The sequence below is a fragment of the Eriocheir sinensis genome, unplaced genomic scaffold (assembly GCF_024679095.1).
Source record: "Eriocheir sinensis breed Jianghai 21 unplaced genomic scaffold, ASM2467909v1 Scaffold850, whole genome shotgun sequence".
Lineage (NCBI taxonomy): Eukaryota > Metazoa > Arthropoda > Malacostraca > Decapoda > Varunidae > Eriocheir > Eriocheir sinensis.
In genome coordinates this window covers 72,873-91,289 of record NW_026112220.1, presented here as the reverse complement: position 1 = coordinate 91,289, position 18,417 = coordinate 72,873, and the positions used below count along the sequence as shown (strand labels likewise).

At 45.0% G+C, this 18,417-nt stretch overlaps 1 long non-coding RNA gene across 1 annotated transcript; it reads left to right on the top strand.

The window, feature by feature from the left end:
• The first annotated feature begins 666 nt into the window (after positions 1-666).
• LOC126994698 (uncharacterized) lies at positions 667-16,342 on the top strand. The gene is made up of 3 exons (XR_007749475.1): positions 667-924; positions 15,859-15,927; positions 16,079-16,342. It is a non-coding gene; the product is annotated as an uncharacterized LOC126994698 (long non-coding RNA).
• Positions 16,343-18,417: the final 2,075 nt, after the last annotated feature.

The following is an 18,417-nucleotide window of genomic DNA, read 5'->3' as shown; positions in this document are numbered from 1 at the left end:
AGAGTTGAAATGAATCGTTTTGGAGCCTTCTGATTAATGTAGAATCACTTAGGTTTAAGGACAGACCACCTAGTCTGGACCATGGGGTCTGTGTGGTCTGATTTTCTATGTAAATCTATGTAAATCTCTCTCTCTCTCTCTCTCTCTCTCTCTCTCTCTCTCTCTCTCTCTCTCTCTCTCTCTCTCTCTCTCTCTCTCTCTCTCTCTCTCTCTCTCTCTCTCTCTCTCTGGGTTATACCTAACCCAATGTTAAATACTAACCTCTCACTTGCTCCCTTTTGCTTACCCAGATGGAGCTAAAGAAATGTCCATCATGCACTGGGAACTTCTCATGCCATTTCTTCAAAGGACGCTCGTCCGTTTGCAAGATCTGCCTGTTGAGACAGCAGATGGAAACCAGACTCCTAGAACAAGATGAGAGGCTGATAGGTGGCCAGGCAAAGATCACTGAATTAACACGTACTGTCGAAACTTTGCAGGATTTTATCCACGCCGACATCGTCCCACCTGCTGCCAATGACGCCCCATCACCCGCCGCGCCTGCTCTCCAAGCCCCGCCGTCAACCGAAGATGTCTCGCCACAGGTGAATGGAAGAGCTTCACCTTACACTGCAGGCTTCAGTCCCCTGGGAGGAGGAGTCAGACCCGCCCCCAGAGCCATTTTGTATCATAAATGATATGTTTGTGTGCGCATTGATATGTTTCTTTGTTCGTGCGCTTGTTGAATGTATTTTGTTGATGACGTGGCGTTTCTGCATTCCTGGAGGGTGCAGCCATTGTGAGGAGTCACTTGTGCTCCAGTGTTTACTCCACCGCCACCACCTCCCTGTCCAGGATTTTGTGCCATGTGTTTGGTGTTTGTGTATTGACGGGTGGCGTAGGACTTTGTGTGATAAAGGTGTGCGCCGGTTCGGTAGGGAGGTGGTGGTGGTCAGTGCACTGACGGTGATTTGTATGCCGGGTACTTGGTACTGCCTGACGACCAATTAAGTAAGTTATTATCTATTTTATCTTTGGGGTTTGGGAATTACAGGTGTTGAGTCATTGATTGTGAAATGTTTGGGATATTGTGATTTGTAAATATATTTGTGATTAGTTGGTGGCAATAATGCCCAGGGTACAGTGTTTGGGTCTTAATAGGTGGTGATACCTGGGTGGTGCTGGTCGTCGCCAAACTGCTGAAGCAAGCTGGTAACGGTCTGATATACCGGGACTAGGGCGATTGGGCCGTAGGCCAATGAAGTGAGTTATGTCTAATCATTCATTGTGTATAGGAATTGTTTACATTGTTATTGTTGGCTCAGAAATATTCATCTAATGTTACTACGTGAGGCTGTGTGTAAAATTGCGTGAATGACTCATGCCATGCTGCCCATACAGGTTGAAATAAACGATTTGACAACGCTTGGCCCATATTCGTCCTACATTTCAACTTCAAGCCATGAAGGAGACTGAGGCTGCGCTGAATAGGAGCGAGGGACAGCAAGAGGTATATTCACACGCAAGTTTAACCTGTTCATGGAGCGTCATGGCAAGGGTGATCCGTTTGATGTTTTAGAGGCTATCCACGGTGAAGTGGTGAGTACTTTTAGACATTTGGAGGAGAAATGCGAAAACTTGATCACCCTCCTGAAAGATAATGACCAGAAGGAAGAGGTGGATATAGCACGTAAATACTTATTTGACTGTGAAAGTGATCAGTGTGAAGTTTTACGCTTGTTGTCCATCGTAAAGAATAAGGCCACTGCCAGTGGTAATAGTTGTCAACTTAAGGTTGAGGCACTGAAGCCCCCTAAGTTTGAAGGAGATTTCAGAGAATATCCTAATTTTAAAGACGATTTTGTCAACATTATTGTTTCAAAGTATGGGAAGAATCCCTTTGCACTCAGGCAATGTCTGGGGGAGAAACCCCTGAAAGTCATATTAGGATGTGAAAAAGACTATGAGGAGATGTTTAAAAGACTAGACAAAGAATATGGAGACCCCAGAAAATTGGTTGATCTTGTTATTAGTGATCTGAAGTCTTTAAAGGTAATAAGATATGGAGATGACAGAGGCTTCGTTAACATGGTTAATGTAATAGAACGTTGCTATTTAGACTTACAGAAGGTTAATCTTCAGAAGGAAATGAATTCTGTCAGCATTGTTAGTATGGTTGAAAGGTTATTGTCTAGGATTCAGAAACGTGAATGGGTAATGACAGCTGACAAAATTTCTGATAAGAATGAGTTATTTCCAGAACTGCTAAAATTCCTATTGTGTGAGAAAAGGGTAATAGAATATTCTGAATCCAGTGTTAGAAATATGAAGTCAGAAACTTCAAATGTGTGTAACGTCAGAAGTTCACAGGAAGTAGATGATCCAGATTTGTATGATATTGTTAAAAGAGTGCAAGAAGATCAAAGGAGTATGTGCAAGACATTAGAAGAAATGAAGGTTCAGTTTGCTAGTAACACCATCAGTGCTAACAGAAGAACAATTGGTAAAAGATGTTGGGTGCATGAATTTGACGGGCATGACATAAATGAATGTGGTAAATTCAGATCCCTAAGCAACATTGAACGTTTAGAGATAATCAAAGGGAAGGGTGTATGTTTCCGATGTTTAGGGGGAAAACATGTCGCCAGGATGTGTAGGTCTGGTTTGATGTGCGATATGAAGGATAGTGTAGGTAATGTTTGTGGTAAAAACCACCATCCACTACTTCATGGATCATTCATCAATAATGAAGTGTCAGCCAATTCAGGTAGCTGTACGGGTAACAAGGCCATGTTATGTGTTAGCACCATATACAGCAATTGTCAACCACTCACTGTTTTGTGGGACTCTGGGTCAGACATTACCTTGATCACTCATAATATGGCCAGGAAACTACATGCTGAGGGTAGAGACATCTTGATGTCGATGGTTAAGGTCGGAAATGTGACTGAAAGATGTGCTAGTAAAGAATACGCTATAAAGATACATGACAAGACAGGTGTAGAATACGAACTGAAGGCCGTTGGCATGGATGAGATATCATCACAGGTACCACATGTTGATCTGTCTCGGTTGCCTGATATATTTCCTGATGTTGACATGGGGATGATTCGACCTAGTGGCAGGATTGATATGTTGATCGGTATAGATTATTGTGAGTTGTTCCCACAGGTCATCAGAACAGATGACAGATTGCAGTTACTAGCCAATAGTTTCGGATAATGCTTGAGGGGCAGTCACCCTTTGCTACAGGTGGAGTCAAGCAATGTTAGTCAACTGACAGCTATTGTGAACAAGGCAGTTGTTAATGTGTATCAGACCTCATTATCAGTTGAGGAAAGTGATGACCTCAAGGAAGGTTTAGATAAGTTCTTCAAGTTGGACACTATGGGAACAGAATGCACCCCACGATGCATTTCCTGTTTATGTAAAAAATGTCCTGGTGGTGGAAACCTTACCGCGAAGGAGGAGTGTGAACTTGCTTTGATTGATAGAGGACTTTGTTATAACGAGAGGGAGGAAAGGTGGGAGGCCTCGTACCCATGGATTAAAAATCATCTAATGTTACCTAATAATTTCAAGGCTGCTAGGGCGAGACTGGAGTCTACTGAAAGAAGGTTGAATAGATTGGGCTCTGAATATGCTGTAGCCTATGGAAATGAAATTACAGATATGGTGCAGAGAAACATAGCAGTTAGATTAGAAGATAAGGAAATTGAAGAGTATGATGGTCCTGTACATTTGTTGTAACCCGCAATCCGGGTCACACAGGGGAGACGACACACTGTTTGTACTAGTGACACTTGACTTAAAATTCTGGTACTTTAGGAGTATTTAAAGGAGTTCGTAAATGGGGTGATGAAACGGTGTCGCCTTTCTTATATGTATTTTATTCTACCTTAATACTACTTAATATTACAGAGGGTAAAAATATTGTTTAAACCAGCGACTGGCTTACTAGACTCAATGAGTCTTCAGGTTTTCTTTCACTATTGGTTACTGACGTTAACACTGGTATAATATTGAGTAAAAACTCACACAATAAAGTATCATAGAAATATAATCCTAAGTAAAACTAAGCTAATAGAACACAATAGATATGTTAGATACGCTTTCCTCTATGGTAATTCTTCACTCCATACTCACAGTAGCAACGATGAATGTTCTACCCATGTTGTCTAGGGAAGGACAACTGAGTGTCCAGCCACGAACAGAGTGCTGGTTAATCTGAGGTCAAGCCTGGAGAAAATGCTTCTTATATAGGCAGATATAGCGAGGTTAATACGTCAGGCGTGTGAGTCATACATCAAACTAACACCGAGCTCATACAATAATCTACCTAACCGACATGATTAATTCACTCGGTGACGCAGCTTTGTTTTCATAACATTTTGTTCCGCGGCTGATCGTGTTTTAGGCCGCAGTGATTGTGTTTTGGCTTAGAGAGATAAGCGGGTGCGTTAATGGGCAATTACAATTGTGTATAGGTTGGTAAATGAACAGTGGGGACAATCATGTGTTGGAGTCCGTGTTGTGTTTTAGCGGTCGATACCGCTGTTGTCATCGGAAAATATTGCCGGTGAAGATGATGATGACACGAGTGGTGTCGCAGCCCTCGGGCACCATACCCCCGTTAAAACCACGCCACGTCCTCGTGGCACGAAGCCCGCCCGGCGGACGACCATGGAGGCCAAGACGGGGATGGCGGGATCGTGGGGAGGAGGCCTGCGAGACGGGACCTGAAGAGACAGAAGAAGGCCACCCCACCGGCGACGAAGACGACGCCGAGGAGGAGCAGCCACCCCACCAAGGGAGGAAGGGGTCGAAGGCGGGGACCGGAGACGGATTCCTGGAGCGCGTGAAGTGCTGGAGGAGGTCCAGCAGGGGCCAGAGACGACCCGGGCGACGGCGGCGGGGAGGGAAGGGGCCAAGGGAGTCTTGGCCAGGAGCGATGAGACCACGTCACGTCCGATGTGGAAGGGGCGCGATGAACCGTCAGCGGGGCGTCACCGTCCATAGTAGCAGAGGCAGGGAGGCTGAAGGCGTCAGGAGGGCACTACAGCCCATACCGAGGCTGAGAGACCCGTCCCGTTGATGGTCTGCCTGTATTTGGAGACCGGGCTGTCCGGGCAGACCATGGTGACCATCTGGGGAGTATCGGTAGCGAAGACCCAGCCCGCAGGAGACAGGATGAAGACCGGGGAAGACTCTGAGGAGAGACTTAGAACACAGCGAGAGGGCGTCTGGGCGATCGAGAAGAGAGCGATCTCGCAGCGCTGGACAGAAGTCGAGTAGACAGGGCGACAGGGGACATACATAGAGCAGGTGGTGTTTAGTACAGCGGTCCAAGGAGTCTAAGAGCATATAGTGAGTGCGGTCTTAAGAAACCGCAAGGTAAGTGGAAAGCGTGTCGGTGTGCAGAAAATATGGCGTGCCATCAAGATGAAAAGGCAACGCGTCCATTTTAAACACATCGAACACGTCAGAGGATCCCTTTCATGGGGATTTGTAAGTAGAAGTGAAGGGTTCCTGAGGAAGCGTACCTTTAGAAATAACCTAGAGACATCTCTATACAATGCTAAATATTCATGTGCTGCAGGGAAAAGTAAGCCTGGGTAATGGGTGACGCATTGCTGAGCACACGAAATAGTACATCATTTGGAAGGAGGAGAGGGAAACCTGCGTTTGGGACAGCTGCTGAAGGCCAAGCTTGAGATTCAGAGTATCATGATTTAGGTCACTAAGTGCCAACTGAATGAGAAGGATAGTCTCCAAAATACGCATTTCCTTCAATTTGCAAGGTTTTAGTGAGAACTGACGGATAATAGCTGAGGCCAAAGCCGAGGCGGACTCTAGACAGGAGATGGCAGAATGAATATGACGGAGGTCCCGAACTGTGGCGTTGAGGACTTCCTGATGGAGGTTAAGTTGACGTCTCTCTTCTGTGGACAGAGTGTAGAGCTGGGAGAGCTTCCGTGTATCACATCTATTTGGGCCTGAGTGGCCGTACCGAAAAGGAGGTTTGCTACCGAGCCAAGGAAATCCACGGCTCCTCGCTTCTGGCGAGTCCGAAACAGGCTTCCATCTCTACCACTCATAGCCGACAGAAAGCTGTTAAGATCTTCGAATAACTTCTCAAACTCAATGTGAAAAGAGTCTAGAGTGCGCCTGAGCAGACCAACAGTGGGGAACGATTGATTCATATGTTCAATCGACCATGAAACTTCCGCTGTTAGATTTGCCACGTTGATGAGAGGACGTTGGATGTCGTCCGTCTTGATGACGACAGGGACAACATAGTACCGTCCTGTCAACAGCATCTTGAAGACTGGGGAGAAGACGAGGCCGGGACGAATGGGTTGCTCCAGGAGGGATCAAGGGAAGACAAGGAGGGCAACACCCAGGATCTGTAATTATAGGGGCATCAGTTCGTTGGTCGTTGGCGATACTCAAGAGGGCGGTCCATCACATTGGGGAGAGAAGGGGTACCGTATTGGATCGTAATGAGCGACTGACACAGGGCTCTGAAGGAGCTGAGGAACCAATGAGGGACCTCTGAAGCATCTGAGGAGACAGGAGCCGGTGAGGAGAGCTCGGAAGGAGCTGGAAAGGACAATGGCAGCGGCTCCTCGGGGAATAAGTCATGGGAGTGGGTCCACTTCTACTACTTGATCAGGGAGAGGGTATGCACGCCTGACATTAGGAGAGTCATGGAAGCCAAGAGAGTCCTCGTGAACGACCTGAACATTATTTGTGTGAACTGTCTTGATCTTACCACCTCTAACATGACGCAGTCGTAAGACTACAGGGCTTATTTTTCTAGCACCCTAAAGGTCCATTGAACAAGGGCTGGAGCTTCTTTGGTTCGCCCTTTGTACAAACATGCCTTAAGTAGACCCGATCTCCTACTACCACCTGTTTGGGTTTGGATTTCCTAAACATTCTTTCTGACTCCTGCCATCCTATATCTATATTGGTCTGACATAGTTTATAGGTCCGCTGCGCGACACTAGAAGTAAATGCTTTATAGCTGTCAACATCATAACAAGGTTGGAGTTTATTCTCAAGCACTTCAAAAGGAACATTTGGGTCCCGAGAAAAGCAAGAAAAATGGTGAATCTTTCAGAACACGGTGGTAGGCAGTGTTGTAGGCGTGTGTTGCAACCGGAAGCATTTGGTCCCAGATACCGCGATTGTCCTCGCACAAAGTTCTCAAGATATTTATTAAGGTGCCATTAGGCCTTTCTATCACACCGTTTGCAGACGGGTGATAAGGAGTTGTCCTTAGATGATCAATCTGCAACAACTGAGTCAACTCTCGTAAGAGAGTGTTGACGAACTCCTTTCCTTGATCCGTGACTAGAATCGGCGGGATGCTGTGTACACAGACTACGTTCTTGTAGAACGCAGCTGCCACTTCCTTGGCTGCCTTCGTACGAAGGGGGGTTGCTACCATGAAGCGTGACAGGACGTCTATCACTGTCAGTACATACCTATAGCCTTCGTCTGAAACCGACAAAGGTCCGACAATATCCATATGGACTCTGTCAAACGGTTGGCCAACCTCTGGATACCTCATAAGTGGAGCTGGCGGGGATCCCCTCTTCTTAAACCGACAACAGACAGGACAAGATCTGACATATTGCTCCACGTCCGCCTTCATTCCCGGCCAGTACGCAAACTTGCGACAGCGTGCCAACGTAACCTTAGTGCCTCCATGCCCTGCAGGTAGCATGGAATGCGCCAAAGCTAACGCGTTAGGAATGTAGCTTGGTGGAACGATAACCAGTCTTTTCTGCTTGTTGTATTCATCGCAAACATCGCGGTAGAGAATGCCGTTCTCTACACACACTTCACTAAGAGGCAGTTTTTTGAAGTGCCTCTTAGCTGCATTAACGTTACATTGCTCCTCTCTGCAAACATTCTCGCATCTCTCTCATGTACGTTACCACCGGTGGTTTGTTCAAAAGCATGCTTCAATTCGCTCCGTTCAGGATCGCGATCCTGGTGCTCCATGAGTCAGCAAGACTCCAATGGAGAAACTTATCCTGTTTGTCATGTCCCTCCGGAGAGGCGACAGACATGTCCTGTCCACCCGTAAGGGTGACAGACATAATTCGAGCATCCAATTCGCCTTCTATCACGTCCTCTCCTGATTCCTAATCCTTGACAAAAAATCTGCTACCATGTTGCTGGAGCCTGGAGATAATCAATACTAAAGTCAAATTCTCCTAGAAGTGTCTGCCAGCGTGCAATCCTGCTGCTAGGCACTGTGCTTTTAACAGCCAAGTCAGTGGTCTATGGTCCGACAGGATGTGTATCCTATAACCCAAGATAAGGGTCGGTTAGTACTGAGGCCATAGATGACTGCTAAAGCTTCTCTCTCTACCGCTGAGTAGTTACGTTCTGCTCCATTCAGGGTTCTACTAAAATATGCTATGGGACGTAAACTACCATTTCATCCTTTGTTGCAACACACCACCTATTGCCTTATCTGACGCATCTGTGGTGAGATTGAAGGGCTTCGGAAATCCGGAAAGGCTAAAACAATGTCAGTCGTTAGACTGTTCTTTAGTGTGCTAAATGCATGCAATGCCTCTTCATTCCACTCCAGATGTGTCTTATCATTCTTGGTTACTTTCCTCCCTTTGAGTAAATTATTAAGTGGGGATGCTATCTTGGCAAAGTCTTTAATGAATTTCCTATAAAAGTTAACCAATCCCAGGAAACCTTGAAGTTCTTTGACTGTTTTCGGAGGAGTGAGTTGTTGCACCGCCTGTACCTTTGAGGCTGAGGCTTCAAGCCAGAAGCACTAACAATGTGACAGATAATCTACTTGCTCTTTGAAAAAGGAACACTTATCTAGTCTTAAGGACAGGTGAGCCTTCTGCAGTCTGTCCAAGACGGCATGGAGGTTCTTTAGGTGATGGTCCATGTCTTTCCCTTGTACTATCAAATCATCAAGGTATACATGTACAATTCTTCCTGTCAGACCTATGAGAACTTGATTCATGATCCGTTGATAGGCTGCAGGTGCTGTTTTTAATCCAAAGGGGACTGTAGTGAATTCATAGAGGCCATAAGGTGTCGTGAAGGCTGTCAAGTGTTTAGATTCCTCTGCCAATGGGACTTGGTGGTAGCCCTGGCGCAAATCAAGGGAGGTGAATACTTTACTTTCCCCTAACTGTTGCAAAATGAGGTTAATGTTAGGGAGTGGATGTTTGTCATCAATCAATTCATCGTTCAGAGCGCGGAAGTCGAGACAAAGTCTGACTCCACCATCCTTTTTAGCAACAGGGACTAGAGGTGACGCACTAGGGCGTATAATACCCTGGGCCTCAAGGTCCTTGAGCTGAATCTCTATTTCTTTATGATATTTTACTGGTATTGGGTATGGCTTTTTATATATAGGCTTGTCATTTTTTAGCCTTAAAGTGTGAACATAATAGGGGGTAATAGTGAGTGGCTCGTTTTTTAGAGCAAACACATCAGGATACTTGCGGGTTAAGCCCTTCAGACAGCAATTTTCCCGTTGTGAGGGTAAAAATAGCTCGTCTATCAGCTTATCGAGTACCATCTGCTTACTTGACTGGGTGACAGGCGGCTTTGTAGCTGTTTTTGTGACAGCCGCTACACATTCATTAGTCGATGATTGATAGTATTCTGAGTGACAAGAATAAATGTGTCCCATCACTTCACCTGTTGGCATCTCAATAGTTTCTTCAGTTGGGTTAGCATAGGGAATGATGAATTTGCCTTTAGTTTGTTTGACGTTAGGAGTTAAGGTTACTAACCCGGGAAATAAAAATGAAGAAGGGATATCATTGGACCTTGGGAGAAATAAGGCTTGCTGGGCTCTGCCAATCTCTGCCTCCAGAGTGACATACCCTGCCGTGCCTGGGAGCAAGGACGCCACGTTAATAGCGTATGCTTTCACTGGTACTTCCTCCATCTCGTCTAAAGTAGGTTTATGATCTTCTGGGTACGGGCTCATATCGTCCGCAGCCAGGGAATGTACTTCCACTGGGTAGGCGCCCACCATTACACTAAACTGCCCAGGTGTGTCCAGCGGTGCAGCTACCACATTTTGTTTCCACATAAATTCTAGGCCCAACAAAACTGCTGTTGGTAACACTATACCTTGTGATATTACTACAAACTTTTCTATAATTTCTCCGTGCCCAAAGTCTACTACTACTTCGGCTAGTCCTTTATTAGGGATTGGAGTCCGATCTACCCCTTGTATGGAGAGAGGTTCTGTAACTATCATCTTCCCGCCTACCTTCCTAAATAAATCTTCTTCTATTAGGGACGCTCCTGCTCCTGTGTCTAGCATTGCGTAAACCATCTCCTTTGGTGCATTAGCGCCTACGCACAATCTCAACGTGAGGGCGTTGGTAGGGCCGTGGACTGCCGCAGCTACTCTGGGGTCGTTATTTGTATGATCTTCTCGTGGTCAGGGTTAACCCAGGAGCTACGGGGTGAGGACCGGCCGTGTACTCCGGGCGCCAGGCAGCGCAAGGCGAGACAGGCTGACGCCTGTTTCGAGTGGGCTGGTACTGAGGGTACCGAGAGCCCGTTGGTGGGTGGTAGGCACCCCTATACTGCCTTCCATATGTGCAATCGCGAGCCATGTGTCCTACATACCCACAAGCATAACATGTAGGTGGCGTGGGCGCGTTCCCATATGGGCGTGTAGGTGGCGCGGCGTGCCGTCCTCCCCTTTGGGGTATCGGGTAACGTGACTGGCCTGGAGGGCGTGGAGGACGGGCTTGTGAGACATGTTTGGGTCCGGATGCCTGGGTGGAACAGACGTTCAGCACTTTTATTTCTTTGGCGATATCGGCATCGGATAGCTTCGACTCTGGATAAGCTTTAATATACTCATACCCTTTCTTTAATACCTTCTGTGGGTCCCCCTTTTCTTCCTCCGTTAGGATGAGTAAGAGGGCCGGAGGGAAAGCCTCTCTGAGCCGTAAAGCGGTTATCTCAGTTAGGAAACTGGCATTGTCAGGCTTGAGAGCGATCAACTCGTCTCTCAATGTCTCCAGGCGGATGAGGAAGGTGCGGATGTTTTCTCCTGTCCGCCGTTTTGCCTCTCCCAATTCTTTCTGGAGGACCGAAAAGGTCCTTACTGTAGAAACACACGTAGGAAGTCTTCCTTTACTTTTTCCCAATCCTGTCCACATCTAGTGATACAACCGAGGAGATGATCGCGCGCTGCTCCCAGGGCATATTGTTTGGCTAACTCAATCTTTCCGGTAGTGTCCCAATTTGCCTGTGTCCGGCTTTCAATATCCTCTATCCATTTCTTTGCTAGCTTATGGCATGGGAGGTTTGGTGCTTTGCTACTTTTTCTTCTCCACCACAAAAATATAAGAGTCCCTGCACTCTACTAAAATCATTCAAGGTATGACGGCTAAGTAGCGTGACAAGATCATCATGGGCAAGGGTGATCGATTTTCCATCTTCTTTTTTGGGGGGAGGGTTCTTGCCTTCGTCTGGCATTTTTAACTCTAAGTCTTATTCCGTAATTCCAAGAATAACTGTCTTCTCCCTCGCTTTCGGATGTGGACATACACCAGTACAATACCAATATAAACCAATATAAATTGCAAGTTTCACCACAAGTTTCACCACAAGTTTCACCACAAGTTTCACCACCCCACACCTGACACCAATGTTGTAACCCGCAATCCGGGTCACACAGGGGAGACGACACACTGTTTGTACTAGTGACACTTGACTTAAAATTCTGGTACTTTAGGAGTATTTAAAGGAGTTCGTAAATGGGGTGATGAAACGGTGTCGCCTTTCTTATATGTATTTTATTCTACCTTAATACTACTTAATATTACAGAGGGTAAAATATTGTTTAAACCAGCGACTGGCTTACTAGACTCAATGAGTCTTCAGGTTTTCTTTCACTATTGGTTACTGACGTTAACACTGGTATAATATTGAGTAAAAACTCACACAATAAAGTATCATAGAAATATAATCCTAAGTAAAACTAAGATAATAGAACACAATAGATATGTTAGATACGCTTTCCTCTATGGTAATTCTTCACTCCATACTCACAGTAGCAACGATGAATGTTCTACCCATGTTGTCTAGGGAAGGACAACTGAGTGTCCAGCCACGAACAGAGTGCTGGTTAATCTGAGGTCAAGCCTGGAGAAAATGCTTCTTATATAGGCAGATATCGCGAGGGTAATACGTCAGGCGTGTGAGTCATACATCAAACTCACACCGAGCTCATACAATAATCTACCTAACCGACATGCTTAATTCACGCGGTGACGCAGCTTTGTTTTCATAACATTTTGTTCCGCGGCTGATCGTGTTTTTAGGCCGCGGTGATTGTGTTTTGGCTTAGAGAGATAAGCGGGTGCGTTAATGGGCAATTACAATTGTGTATAGGTTGGTAAATGAACAGTGGGGACAATCATGTGTTGGAGTCCGTGTTGTGTTTTAGCGGTCGATACCGCTGTTGTCATCGGAAAATATTGCCGGTGAAGATGATGATGACACGAGTGGTGTCGCAGCCCTCGGGGCACCACACATTTTATACCTCATCACGAAGTTCTGAAACCTGGGTCATGCTCTACTCCTGTAAGAATTGTTTTTGACTCTTCAAGTAACTATTTGGATCATAAATTAAATGACTACTGGGCTAAAGGGCCTAATTTGTTAAACAACCTCCTTGGTATTTTGTTCAGGTTCAGAGAAAACCAGGTGGGTATTGTTGGAGATATTTCTAAAATGTACCACTCAATTAAGATAAATAAGCTTGATCAATAAGTACATAGATTCTTGTGGAGAGATATGGAAGGTTGTAGAGATCCAGACCAGTATGCTCTTACTACAGTAACCTTCGGTGATCGTCCTAGTGGCACTATTGCTGCTATGGCATTCAGATACACTGCGGAGATGAGCCAAGATGAATATCCACATGTTGCAAGAACTATTAGGGAGAACACTTACATGGATGATGTCATATTCTCAGTTGCTAATGTTATTGATGCACACGTTGTAACTTCAGATATCGAGACTGTTTTGAGCAGAGGGAACTTCCGCTTGAAAAACTGGGTGATCAGTGGAAAAGACCAGCAATCAGAAGGTAGAGACATTTCTGGTATTGATGCTGCTAAGGTACTAGGGTTGTTGTGGGTTCCCGCACAAGATAGTTTTGTTTTCAAAATTCTGATTAATTTTTCCAGAAAGGTCAAGGGTGCACGTGTTACTCCTGGTATGACCAGAGATGAGTGTTTGCTGAACTTCCCAAACAACTTAACACGTAGAATGGTTCTTCGTCAATTAGCGTCAATTTACGACCCTCTCGGATTCCTGACACCAATCACGCTGAAAGCTAAGCTGATGATGTGTATGATTAGAAAGGAGGCAGAGGGTTCTAACAAGCCCATTGATTGGGATGAGCCACTTGCTGAAACTTGTGTGAAGGACTGGCATGATTTCTTTTTGAGTTTATATGATATAGAAATGTTGTCATTCCCAAGATGTATAAAACCCATTGATACTGTAGGAGAACCTATGCTCATCATGTTCTCAGATGGTTCCAGGCTAGCATACGGGTGTTGTGCCTATATAAGATGGGAGTTGAGTTCAGGTGGTTATGATGTCCATTTGATTGCATCAAGGAATCGGGTTGCACCCGTGAAACAGATAACCATACCAAGAATGGAATTATGTGGAGCAGTTCTTTCTTGTAGACTGCGGGAGTGCATTGAAAGGGAATCTAATGTGAAGTATAGTGAAGTCATGCACATTGTAGACTCAACAATTGTACGTTCATAAATATAGAAAGAATCACATGGGTTTAACACATTTGTTGCTTCAAGAGTGGCTGAAATTCAGTGTAAATCAGACCCTTCTGAGTGGTGGTGGGTTTAGTCAAAGCATAATGTATCTGACCTTGTAACAAAACCTTGTGAACCTTACATGCTCAGTAAGGATTATTTGTGGCAAAAGGGACCAGAGTTTCTGCGCAGACCTCAGACGGAATGGCCTGTCTGTCAAAGTGTTGAAGAGGAGCTGCCTGATAGGAGATCAGTAACACTAGTGTGTTCAAGAGGAGATGAGAATATCTTGGGTGAAATAAACTTGGATAACTTCACTAGTTATGTTAAACTTTTGAGAGTGACAAGCAGAATTTTGTCATGTGTGAAAACCAAATCATTTAAGGGAGCGTTTGGTGAGCCTTCAGCAGAAGACATAGAAGCAGCTGAGTGTCTGTGGATAAAGACAATTCAAAGTGACATGCTTGATTGGCAACAGAAGTATAAGAGACTTGGGCCTGCTCTTTGGAATGGAATGATAGTAGTGGGTAAGAGGATTGCCAAGTGGCTCAAAGATAACTGGAATCAAGAGCAGTATATCTTACTTCCAACTAAACATCCATTCACTAAACTATATATGTTGCATTTACATCAAATTGATCATGGCGGAATAGAATCTGCCCTAGCAAAATTGCAGTCAAGGTTTTAGGTTTCAGGGGCGAGGAGAATACTAAGATCAATTAAGAAAAGGTGTGTACTATGCAAACAATATTATGGAAAGATTGAAGATCAATGTATGGGTCAAGTCAGTGATGTTCGTATGAAGCCCACACCACCCTTCTACCACACAGCCACGGATTTGTTTGGTCCCTTTACTATAAGAGATACAGTGAAACGGAGAACCCACGGAAAATGTTTTGGGGTCATTTATACTTGTTTAACCACCAGGGCTGTCCACCTTGAAATTGCTGAGAACTATAGTACTGAGGCATTCTTAAGAACATTGAGAAGGTTTGTGTGCATTAGAGGATATCCATGTACAATACATTCAGATAATGGACCACAGTTAGTTGCTGCTAATAAGGACCTAAGGGATGCCAGCAAAGAGTTTGATTTGAACACTCTCGAAATTTGGAAGTGACAGGGGTGTTAAGTGGGAGTTTAATAAGTCCAGTGACGCCCCCTGGCTGAACGGTGCTTGTAAGAGTTTGATTAGGCTGGTGAAGAATGGTTTAATTAGATCAATGGGAGACGGCGTTCTAACCTTCGGTGAGCTTCAGACCATAATGTATGAAGTAGCGAACTTATTGAATAACAGACCAATTGGTATGAAACCGGGGTATAGTATAGAGTTTGGTGCATACCTGTGCCCTAATGATTTACTGCTGGGACACAATAACTCCCGGGTTCCCACTGGATCATTTGCCACCAATGAAGATCCTGGGAGGCGTTTACATTTTACTCAATCTATTGTGAACTCTTTCTGGAAAAGGTGGCATAGGGACTACTTCCCTACACTGTTGATCAAACAAAAATGGCATGTTGAAAAGAGAAATGTACGAGTAGGGGACATTGTGCTTGTACAAGACCCTAACCCAGTAAGAGGAAAGTGGAAGCTAGCACTGGTATCGAAGGTTGAACAGAGTAGAGATGGTATGGTTAGAGAAGTGAGGCTCAGGTATAAAATCTGTAAACCTGGAGATAAGTATCTTGGTACTAAAGACAAGACTATGAATAGATCCGTCCACAGACTCATAGTGCTTCTCCCTGTTGAGGACCAGTAATCTTTTGTAGTATTATAACTAAATTTTATTGTAGGCGGGAGTGTATCATAAATGATATGTTTGTGTGCGCATTGATATGTTTCTTTGTTCGTGCGCTTGTTGAATGTATTTTGTTGATGACGTGGCGTTTCTGCCTTCCTGGAGGGTGCAGCCATTGTGAGGAGTCAGTTGTGCTCCAGTGTTTACTCCACCGCCACCACCTCCCTGTCCAAGATTGATGTGTTTGGTGTTTGTGTATTGACGGGTGGCGTAGGACTTTGTGTGATAAAGGTGTGCGCCGGTTCGGTAGGGAGGTGGTGGTGGTCAGTGCACTGACGGTGATTTGTATGCCGGGTACTTGGTACTGCCTGACGTCCAATTAAGTAAGTTATTTATCTATTTTATCTTTGGGGTTTGGGAATTACAGGTGTTGAGTCATTGACTGTGAAATGTTTGGGATATTGTGATTTGTAATTATATTTGTGATTAGTTGGTGGCAATACTGCCCAGGGTACAGTGTTTGGGTCTTAATAGGTGGTGATACCTGGGTGGTGCTGGTCGTCGCCAAACTGCTGAAGCAAGCTGGTAACGGTCTGATATACCGGGACTAGGGCGATTGGGCCGTAGGCCAATGAAGTGAGTTATGTCTAATCATTTATTGTGTATAGGAATTGTTTACATTGTTATTGTTGGCTCAGAAATATTCATCTAATGTTACTACGTGAGGCTGTGTGTAAAATTGCGTGAATGACTCATGCCATGCTGCCCATACAGGATGAAATAAACGATTTGACAACGCTTGGCCTATATTCGTCCTTCACATTTACCCTACTCATTGTTTCAACAGATTTGCCATACTGGAAGAGGAGGACGAGGAGCAGAGCAATTTCTTGGTTGGGGACTCTGTGATTCGCCATCAGGTGGTTGAATTCTGTGGAAGAGTCCTCCGTCGTAGGCGTAACTATTATTATCCCGGAGCAGGAGTTGACGACATCACATCTTCCCTGGACGAGTTCTCCGCTGAGGCTTCTATTCACTCTCTTTTTTCTCCACACAGGTACGAACGACGTCACCACGACCCGATCTGATGAACTGCTGGACAAGTACAATAGGCTTATCCAGCAGTACAAGTCTTATTCCTCTAACATTATGATTTCAGGAATTCTGCCACGGAAGTGGGCGGCGAGCGACTTCTTCGGCAAGGCGTTCAGCCTCAACAGCCGCTTACAGACTTTGCGGGGAACTTCACCTCGAGTTCTTTAACTCCTGGGACAATTTCTACGGGCAGGGTGAGCTCTTCCAGAGGGAGAGAATACACCTGTCACCCATCGGGGCAGCCAGATCCGGAAGGCTCTTTAACGACGCTGTACATGACACCCGAACAAAAAACTGCTCTCGGCCACGCCCCTCCACCTCGCCCGTGCAAATAGACGGCATGCATTACAACAAACGCGAAACTGAACCCGCAAGTAACACCACCTCTATTACTGAACCTCAAGATAATATAAAAGTCCTAAGTTTCAATGCGCGAAGCATAAGAAACAAGTTTGATTAATTGAGATGTTTTGTTTCATCAGAAAATTTTGACATAATTGCTATAACCGAAACATTCATCGATACCACAAATATTGATTTAAGTTCAGAATACAGCATAGATGGCAACAGACTCTTTAACAAAGATCGCGTTAACCGTAGAGGTGGCGGCGTCGCGCTTTACGTCAAAAGCTATTTGCAATCCATTGACAGAACACCAAGAGACAGTAACGTTGAACATTTGTGCGTGCGAGTAAACATTGTAAAAATCAATTTAAATATATCTGTCACCTACAGGCCTCCGGATCAATCACTCGAACATGTTGAAATGTACAACGTTTTAAGGCAGTCACTTATCGACTCGCTGATATTAGACTTTAATATCCCCCATATCGACTGGGCGACACAGTCGGGTACAGAGGGCGAGTCACATAGAATGATCGAATTTTTAGAAGAACATTACCCAAGCCAAATGGTTACTGAACCAACTCGACAAAATAACATGCTAGACCTTGTTATAGCCACCCAAGAGATCCTAGTCAGTAATGTCATGGAAACATGGAAACATGGAAACATGGACTAGCAGGCAGCAGAAAGCCTGTTGGCTCATACTAGGCTGCCTGCGTTCAGTGATTTAATCAATCCGTTTGCCATAGGAGTGGCTTGCAGGGAAGGATTAAAGCACTTGTGTACCTACTCTTGGGGACGTTCAGTTCACACCCGTTGCAGCAAAGTGGCGATCAATGCGTTTCTTGAAGGAGTTGATGCTCTCTGCGCTAACCACTTCTGCAGGAAGGCTGTTCCAGTGGCGAACAACTCTATTCGAGAAATAACTCCTGCCGATGTCGGTATTGCATCGCTTTGCTTGAATTGTTTTTCCGTTGTTTCTTGTTCTCAGGTTAGTTTGTAGCGTGAAGAGTTTGGAGTGATCAACGTTGCTGAGCTTGTTCAGGTACTTAAAGACTTGTATCATGTCTCCCCGCAGTCGTCTCTTTTCCAACGTAAAGAGGTTGAGTCGCTCGAGTCGTTCTTCATAGGGTTTCGTCCTCAGTGATGGTATCATCTTCGTGGCGCGGCGCTGTACTAAGAAAACACCTCGGTTCTTGCGATCATAAATTAGTGCGCGTCGACATTAGAGCTCAAACAACAGTGACTGAAAATAAAGTAAAGGTGCTCAATTTCAAAAGAGCTAATTTCGTAGAAATCCGACAAAAACTAACAGATGATGGCAACGTAGAGGAAGCCTGGCTAAACTTTAAAAATCATTTACTCACTCAGCAGAACACATTTGTCCCATTGTGCGAAAAGAGAAGTAACACTAATAAAAGCCTACCTTGGTT